Source organism: Vigna unguiculata, chromosome 7 (genome assembly GCF_004118075.2).
Source record: "Vigna unguiculata cultivar IT97K-499-35 chromosome 7, ASM411807v1, whole genome shotgun sequence".
NCBI lineage: Eukaryota > Viridiplantae > Streptophyta > Magnoliopsida > Fabales > Fabaceae > Vigna > Vigna unguiculata.
Genome location: NC_040285.1, coordinates 14182217 through 14191725, shown reverse-complemented (window position 1 = coordinate 14191725; position 9509 = coordinate 14182217). Strand labels below are relative to the sequence as shown.

Sequence of the window (9509 nt, the reverse complement as noted above, 5' to 3'; positions counted from 1 at the left end):
ATTCACTACAAAAAATAAGTAATCTTTCTTCCTTGGACACGGATTCACTATAAAAATAAGTAATTCTACTAAGGGTTTATTCGTTGGGGTTATGATAATCTTCGGTAAAAAATAAATTAGTTGAGGTTTTATAAACTCTCAAGTATCAGTTTTTTTCTTTTTAAATCCCAATAAAATTTAGATTCTATCTTCTTTTTTTTATAATTATTGATTTGGTACCTCAACTTTTTCGTTAAATTTAATTTGGTATCCAACTTTTGGTTTGTTCAATTTAGTACTCCAATTTTATAAAGAGATTCAATTTGGTCTGCTCTGTTAAGTTGGAGTTAATATCGTGTTCGCACAGGACATGTGTCAAGCCATGAAATTTTTTTTTAATTTTTCTTTAAAAAATTTAACTTTTTTAAAAAATATTTTTTTTTTCAAAAAAATTTAAAACTGCCATATGTCAGTTTATCATCGTGCCACGTGACAGCTTACAATCATGATGGTAATAGTTGTTTTCAATTTAGTACCGCAATTTAAATTTTTAGTTTAATTTAGTACCCAAATTTTTTAAAATGATCAAATTTCGTCATTTCCAATTTGAGACCAAATTAGTAACTAAGTTTAATTATAACTTATATATACATGTTAAAATAATTGTTTTGAATTTATACATCAAATCACTACACCTAAATATTCAAATTATTTTATTTTTTTACAAGTGTAAAAAATTTCATGTGTAAAAAATTACAAAGGTGAAAATGTAAAAAATAAAATAATTTAAGTATTTAGGTGAAATGATTTGATGTATATATTAGAAAAAGTTATTGTAACATGTATATATAGGTTGTAATTAAGCTTATTTACTAATTTGGTTTCAAATGGGAGATACCGAAATTGAATCATTTTAAAAAATTAGAGTACTAAATTGAATCAAAAATTTAAATTGGGGTACTAAATTGAAAACAACTATTACACTGCCACGTGTCATGATTGTAAGCTGTCACGTGACACGATGATAAACTGATACGTGACAGTTTTTAAATTTTTTGAAAAGAAAATAATTTTTTCTTAAAAAAAATATTATTTGAAAAAGAAATTAAAAATTAAAAAATTCCATGGCTTGTACGAACACAGTGTTAACTCCAATTTAACGGAGAGAACCAAATTAAAACTCTTTAGAAAATTGAGATACTAAATTGAACAAATCAAAAAGTTTGGGTACCAAATTGATGTTAACGAAAAAGTTGGGGTACCAAATTGGTAATTATATTTTTTATTTTTTTCATTTTTCCTCTTTTTTCTAATTTAAAAAAATTTAATTTCATTTCGTGTGTTACCTGGGAGGAACAAGAAGGAGAAGCGTTCTTTGCGAACCTCTCCACCGTTCTCTTTCGCGTTTGACAGTGCGGTGAGCGAATTCAATTCGATTCTCTGGAAGCCTTCCATTCTCACATACTCTGCGCGTTCTCTGTGAGCCTCCCATTATCACATACTCTCCCATTCTCACACAGCGTTTGACAGTGCGGTATGTTGAACGGTGTTTGACATTGCATCGACTCCGAGCGAAATGGACAACACACTATGCGAACTACCTCCCCCTCTGTACTGTCAAATCAAAGACAGATGCAATAAAAGTAATAAACACCATCTTTTGATTTCGTCTTTTGCTTTCAATTTCGTCTCTTTCTCTTTCGATTTCATCTCGTGCTTTTAATTTTGTCTCACTCCTATTTTTTCTTAATGATTTTCAATTTCAATTGGCGTGGTTTAAGTTTCTCTATGTGATGTGTGCATGAGTGTTTCACACCCTCTCTGCAAAATCACCGAGTGTGTGTTTTCCCCTAGTATTGTTTAATGTTATAATTGCCTTTGATTTTACAGGGGAAGTAGTAGTAGTTGTTGTTGTTGTTGTCTTCAAAGGTTGTTTCTCATCCATTGTTTTTTCTTTCGTAAGCACTTCTAGTGTCGGTTAATAAATAATGTTTTTGAGGGCAGAGCATGTAGTATTGCAACTGTTATTGATTGTCTTGTGTATAATGTACTTGATCAGTACTAGGGTGGTAGATTTGGTAGGCTGTTAATGGATTATTTTGGTTGGGTGAAATGAAGTACAGCATCAGGTGCAATGACAGTCTCATAAACCAAAGGAAAATTGTGCATCAATCATTGAACTAAGGTCAATTTTGGATCGCTCATTGAATTAAGGTCATGAAATATTTGTTCTCCCTAAAATGTAGGAAAAATTTGTGACGGAGAAAAAATAGAAACCAGTTTCGATGAATGCTTTTGAGCTCATATTTAGGTCTCAAAGCTTTAATCTTGCAAAGTTGTTTGAGAAGCAGACAGTAAGTAAAAGTTAGTATTCTTTCATGATTCTTAAGTGCAATGCATTATAAAGGTTTTATTTAAGTTAAAACTTACAAATCATTTTCAAAACTGTGAACTATTTGGTTTCTGGATCAACTTTTGATGGATTTATGTGTACCTAAGAGCCTGATTTGAATTCAGTTATCTCTTTATTGGCTAACAAAATACTATTTATGAGGAGATATAATTATTCTTCCAGGCTAATGGTGCTTGTTTCTTCATTTTGTTTAAACTCAATACAGAATGGGATTGTTAAGAGAGAAACACATTTTACGTCACAATGTCCTGCAAACGAAATCATGTCAAAAATTGAGGAAGTTGCCAAGCCTTTGTGATTAAGTGTTCACAAAGCCAAATATAAGGTGATAATTTATCTCAGAACACTTATTACCTGCATTAGTCTGCATTTCTATTCACCAAGAACCATCTCGCATGTGATCGATTATTGTAAACGAGGAACAGTAATACACTGAATTAGTCTAAAAACTTTCTTTATCATAATCATAAGGGATAAAATAATCGACCGTTAATTAAATGGTTTACTCAAGAGGAAAACAATGTTCTAACTTAATCTGATTTAAATTATGCAGATGAAGCTGCAAGGTGATAAGAGCGGAAGGGTCACCTTTCAGTAGCAACAGAGGTACTGAGCCATTCTTTCATTGCTGTAGCCCTTTTCTATGGTACTTAGTTGGTGAAAAATTGTGCGTGGCTAAGAATAATAATTCCGTTTTTTTCTTCTGTTACCTTATTCATCTATAAGAAGTTTAGTTTATATGTTTACCCTTATGGAAGAACTACTTGAACTGCATGTTGGCAATTGAATAAATAAATGTGTAGCATTTTTCATAATTTCTCTCTAGTATGTTCCCTTGACAATTTTGAAGAACCCAAATTGCTTACTTAAACAATGTGTTCTTTCCCAAAATAGACAAGCGTGCATGGAATCTCTCTTTTTTGTGCTTCTAAACCAAGCCAAGTTCATGGTTTATTTTCCCTTCATAACCCTTTTCGAGCCTATAAAATGCCTTCAAAATCTCACTTCTAATGTGCCCTTCTTCACAAAGTTTTTCCCTTCTCTCTGCAGTTTCATTCCAATTCATGTCTAGAGTCATGAAACCACTTTCTGTGGGAAGAATGATAGGAGAAGTGGTTGACATTTTCAGCCCAAGTGTGAGAATGAATGTGACACATTCCACCAAGAAAGTGGCTAATGGTCATGACTTAATGCCTTCTACTGTTATGGCCAAGCCACACGTGGAGATTGGTGGTGATGACATGAGAACTGTTATACCTTGTAAAATAATCACTCATTCACCATATCTATGTGTTAATTTCATCATATATATATATATATATATATATATATATATATATATATATATATATATATATATATATATATATTATTATGGCGGACCTTGCTTAGGATTAAGAGGAGCCATGGCTCTCAAACAGGTTTTTAATTTTATTGTTTATATATATTTTAAATTTATATATATTTATATATATATATATATGATTTATATATTTTTATTGTTTAAAAAGTAAAATAAAAACTAATTTTATGGACCTTGGTTAATAAAGGGATTAAGGTTTTATATGGTCATGAGGTTTATTCATAGCAAGTCATTAAAAAAGTCTGAAAATAAAAGGAAAGACACATGGAGAAATAGAGATCGGAGGAGAGAGAAAGAAAAATGCATACTCACAATATCTCATGAATCAGTATCCTAATATAATTTATATTTGTTAGATATATGATTTTCCCATTACGATATTTCTCCTATATTAAGTTCTTCCCCAAATTAATATGAACCATAACTATGATTTTAAGATTTTTTTTTATGAGATTGCCATGAACCCTAATTATATTTTTCTCAAATTAGTATAATCCTACAATACAAAATGTTGGGATTTTGTATTTTCCGCAGCATACAATAAATTAGTTAAATAGTTTTGAATTGGAATATAAATTAGAATATTCATTTCACGTGAATTCATTCAATTAGAAAAATTAAAAATGAAAAAGTGTAAATTGTAGTATGAGAATTGTTTAAGTAAAAAAATAAAAAAAAGTTTTAATTAAAATAATTATATATAAAAAATCTAAATCGGCACTCTTGTATATTTAATTCAAGTTCCGCCAATAAATATATATATATATATATATATATATATATATATATATATATATATATATATATATATATATATATATATATATATATATCTATAACTATATATAAAGGGGATTCCCTCTTTTGTGTCCACATTTCATAATTCCAACTTTACCCTTTATAATTTAATTATTTATTAAATTTTTAAAAATTAACGGTTACTTTTACAAGTTTTTATAAAATTATTTACTTATCTCCTTTTTCTTTTTTTCTCTTACTATTCATCAACAGTTATTTTTCTCTTATTTTCTCCGTACATTTTATTTTATTTTTTATAAATATACTTTTATTTTGTTATTTTGTTTATTAAATTAATAACATTACAATATCATCAATTATTAATATAATTCAAAAAGTGCGTACACACAGGCGCGATAGCGCTTGTGTTTACACTAGTATATATATATATATATATTCACTGGTTTGTGAATAATCAAACTTTTTTTTTATATTCTTTGTACTATGAATTCCGTTAAATTTACTAGAATGGTCTAAGATGTCCCTGGCACCACAAATGTCTCTTTTGGTTAGTCACTCTCTTACCCAATATTATGTTAGATTCTTATTATTATCAGTATTTCTTAATTTAAGGATAATGGTTATTATATGCTAGATATACCTTTACCACTATATGTAATAATATTTGTCAAGTTATATATATATATATATATATATATATATATATATATATATACTAGTATTTCTATCCGTGCCGGGATATAAATTTTAAAATTAAAAATTATAGTATATTTATTAAATTAATTTGAAATTATAAAAGTATAATTAAATTTAATATAAATTTTATTTTATAAAATTCAATAATAATATTTTAATTGATTTTATAATAAAAATGTATTTAAGTTATTTATATATATTTTTAATAAAATGTATTATATATAACTATTTTAAATAATATATTAAGATTTAGTTAATTAAAATTAAGAAATCAAATTTAATTTTGAATGAAATATTGAGTAAAAAATGTAGAAGAATATAATAGTTGTTTCTCTAATAATAAAAATGATGGACGATATAGAAATTGTTGAGTAGACTTAATAAAGATACAAACATTAGACGATACAAAAGATGTGAAGAGTAAACGATATAAAGCTACAAATGATAGATCGTGCATATAAATGTAATGTTTAATTAGTCAGATAGTATTTACTCTTTTCATATGTGTCAGTTTGGTACTCACTTTAAAAATGTGTCAATCGAATCCCAACTTTTGAAAAAATATCTCAATTAGGTTTCTTTCACTCTTGTAAGTCATTTTAATTATCGATACCATTAATGGCGTTAATATTTTTTTTTCTCAAAGGGACCTGATTGAGACATCTTTTTCAAAGTTATGACCCAATTGACATCTTTTTAAAAGTGGGTATGAAACTGACATATCCAAACAAAAGTGAGTATTATCCGACTAATTACACCTAAATATAAATAGTAGATTCTTTAATTCTTTAAAGATACAAATGTTAGACTGCAAACAAAATATAAATAGTAAACGATCAAAACTTACAAAATGTAGACTATGTAGACAAATATAAATGGTACACTATGCAAAAATACAAAGGTTAGATATTTGATAGACTCTTCTATTGGAGTCCTTTTTTCATAATTCTTTTGGATTTTGAATTTCAAATTTTAACTTTGTTCTCATATTTTATAGCTTTTAAAATTTAGAATTTAAATTCAAACTTTATTACTATATATTTTGAATTTCAAATTTGACAATATATATCCTAATTTAGAAAAAAAAATATTGAAATCGAGATCATTAGTGATTTTTATATCTTTAAAAATTTTTAAAAATTTTAAGAATGTATAATTTTAACTTGTAATGATATACCAATGTCTATGTTATAAAAGTTATTTTTTAAATTATTGTTTAAGTTTGTGTAAAATGTCAAAAATATGTGAAAATTATTTTAAAATATTTAAAAATTCATATTTAAATTTTACAATTATTTATTTATTATTTTACACCATATTTTAATTATTTTTACTATTATTATTATATTAGGACTAATATGTTAATATATTATTATATTATTAAGAACCATAGAGCTTTTGTTCCTAAATATTATATTACTTGTTTATTTTCTATATCATATTTTTAACTTTTATTGTTTTTAATTGTGAATATTAATGTATTTCCATTAAATTTTTTTAATTTATCATTTTTCAGATTTTGATAATATATAAAATACGAACCTTTCTTATAAGTTAAAAATATTTGAAAATTGTTTAGAGACATTATAAGAATTTATTGAAAAACCTACACTATTTTACAATTTTTTTTTGAATGTTAAAATTTAAATTTTATTGATATATTTTTGGTTTAATTAGTACCACTTTCATTCTAAAATTTCAGTTTGGTAATTGCTTGTAGAGAAAATGTTACCTTATATATTTCGAATTCCAATTTTCACAATATATGAATCTTAATCTTGTAATAATATTGAAATTGAAATAGTTAATTATTTCCATATCTTTAAAAGTTTAAAAAAATTATAATTTTTATTTTTTACCTTATATTTTAATTATATTAATATTATTATATTTTATATTTACATTATTACATATTTTTATATTTTATAATATATTATTATATCATTATGGGTCATCAAATTTTTTGAATATTTGAATTTATATATTTTTATCAGAAATATTAAATTATTTATTACAAAAATTAAATTTTTGTATATATTTTTCATTTTAAATGTTAAATTTAATTTTTGTTATCACATACTTTTTCTTTTATTGTCTGTTACGATTTCAAATTTGAATCCAAAATTTATTAATATTATTATATGTATTATGATTATTTTTTCACAACTTAAAAATGATATTATTTTCAATGAATTAATTTTGAAATTTATTCTAAAAACACGGAAGGAATATATTACCTAATATTATCTACTGCTTGATGTTTAAAAATATCAACTATAAGAAAAGTTCAGTTTCGAAAGACATTAAATGAAAAAAAAATAGTTTCTAATGTAAATTCAATGTAATGTAATATTATATAAAAATATAAAATGATAATATTACATTAATCCTACATAAATATAAATTTATTCTTAAATTAATATTTAAATTTAATCATAAATTGATATAAAGTTAAGAATACAACCATAATCAGTACTATTAGATCAATCAGTTTTCAAACACATTAATAGAAGAAGATTTTGGTTTCCAATGCAATATTTTAAAATCATAATTGATATAAAATTAAGAATACAACCATAATAAGTAATATTAGATCAATCGGTTTTCAAGCACACTAATAGAAGAAGATTTTGCATTTTGTATTAATCATTAGCGATAAATAAAGAAGCTTATAACATCTCAAAAAACAACATGATGATATAAAATTTTTATATTTTTTATATACTTAAAATTGATAAATAATATTTTTCGGGAATGTCTTAAACTCTAATTATATGTTTGATTGATACTTCATGATTCATTGAGTCCCACAAATCATGATTGTTGTTGTTCATAATAAATAGTCATAATTCAAAATTCTTGGAAGACGAAAAGTTTTCCATTTATTCTTTATATTATTGACATTTATATTGAAAGACGTAAGTGTTGACTTATAAGTTTATTCAATAAGCTACATTGAAATTTAAGAAGATTTTTGAAAACTGTATAAAGCTCTCTTAAAAAGGTAGGTAGATTTTTAAAATATTTTCCATTTAAAATTTTAATACAATAAATTCATATATAACATTGCAATGAGAAATACAAAAAGTTGTTGGTTTATAATATTTAATGTTATTTAATGACAAAGACATTCATCTTTGAGAAGCCATAAAAATATATCTTGGATGTAGGTTGGAAGAAACTGAAAAGTTCTTTGAGAGGTTGAAAAAATATACCTTGGAAGTAGTGTTGGAAAAAACTGGAAAATTGTTTTAATTTTTCTTAACATCTTTATATTTTTTGAAGATGAAAAGTAGATTTTGAAAAATATAAATATATTTTTCAGTAAGCTAGGTAAAAAAAAAACAAAGTCTTAATTTTTAATTTGGTAATTAAATATATTTAAGGTAAGTAATTTTATTTGCATTTATTAATACTGTTACTAATTATTAAGAAACTATTAACTGATCAGATTTTAAGAAAAGTGTAATATGTAATGACTATTTTAAAAATAAATTAATAAAATACATAATTTTTCTGTAGAAGAGGAGAAAATATTAATACTTATATAAAAAATATTTGTTAGTTATAAATTTTTCTTCTACTTTGAAATTTTTAAAAGTCTATGTTATTATTAATGAGACAAATTCATGGAGTCAGAACTTTATTTTAATTTTGTTTGTTCAAAAATTTAAAAACTTGGATTATGCCTTTATAATTTGGTTTATTATAAAAATAAAATGTAGTTTATGATTTGCATTTACTTTACTATAAAAATTCTGAAATAGTAAATATTATCTTATCTAATAATATTTATTATTTTAATGAAAACATCGTTATAACTTTAATATAAAAATAACATTTGGTTTCAATTTTAAGAGGGGCAAAATTTTTCAATTTTAAACAAAATTAAGACTAAATTGAACAAAAATAATAAATATAAGGATCAAATTGAATATAAAACATTACTCTGACATGTGACACGCTTTTGGGTTGACAAGTGGACATTTTTTAAAATTTTAAAAAAATTACTAAATGACGCATGACAGTCACGGTTCATTACCGTTAATTACTTAAACATCATTGAAAAATAAAAGGACCAAATTAAAAAAAAAATTGATAAAAATTTGGACCGAATTGAAAAAAAGAAAATATTAGGACTAAATAGACAAAAGTAAACAAAAATAGGGATCAAATATATAACCTTTAATTTTTATATGATTGTTATAGTAATATTTTAATTAAAATTGATATTTTAAGTAATTATTTATTAAATTCAATTATAAATTATTAGATTTAATTATAAATTGAATATAATTT

At 24.2% G+C, this 9509-nt stretch overlaps 1 long non-coding RNA gene across 1 annotated transcript; it reads left to right on the top strand.

Moving 5' to 3' along the window:
* Positions 1 to 1334: 1334 nt before the first annotated feature.
* LOC114192620 lies at positions 1335 to 3641 on the top strand. Its single transcript, XR_003606122.1, has 4 exons — positions 1335 to 1622; positions 2598 to 2717; positions 2946 to 2998; positions 3443 to 3641. It is a non-coding gene; the product is annotated as an uncharacterized LOC114192620 (long non-coding RNA).
* The last annotated feature ends 5868 nt before the right edge of the window (positions 3642 to 9509 follow it).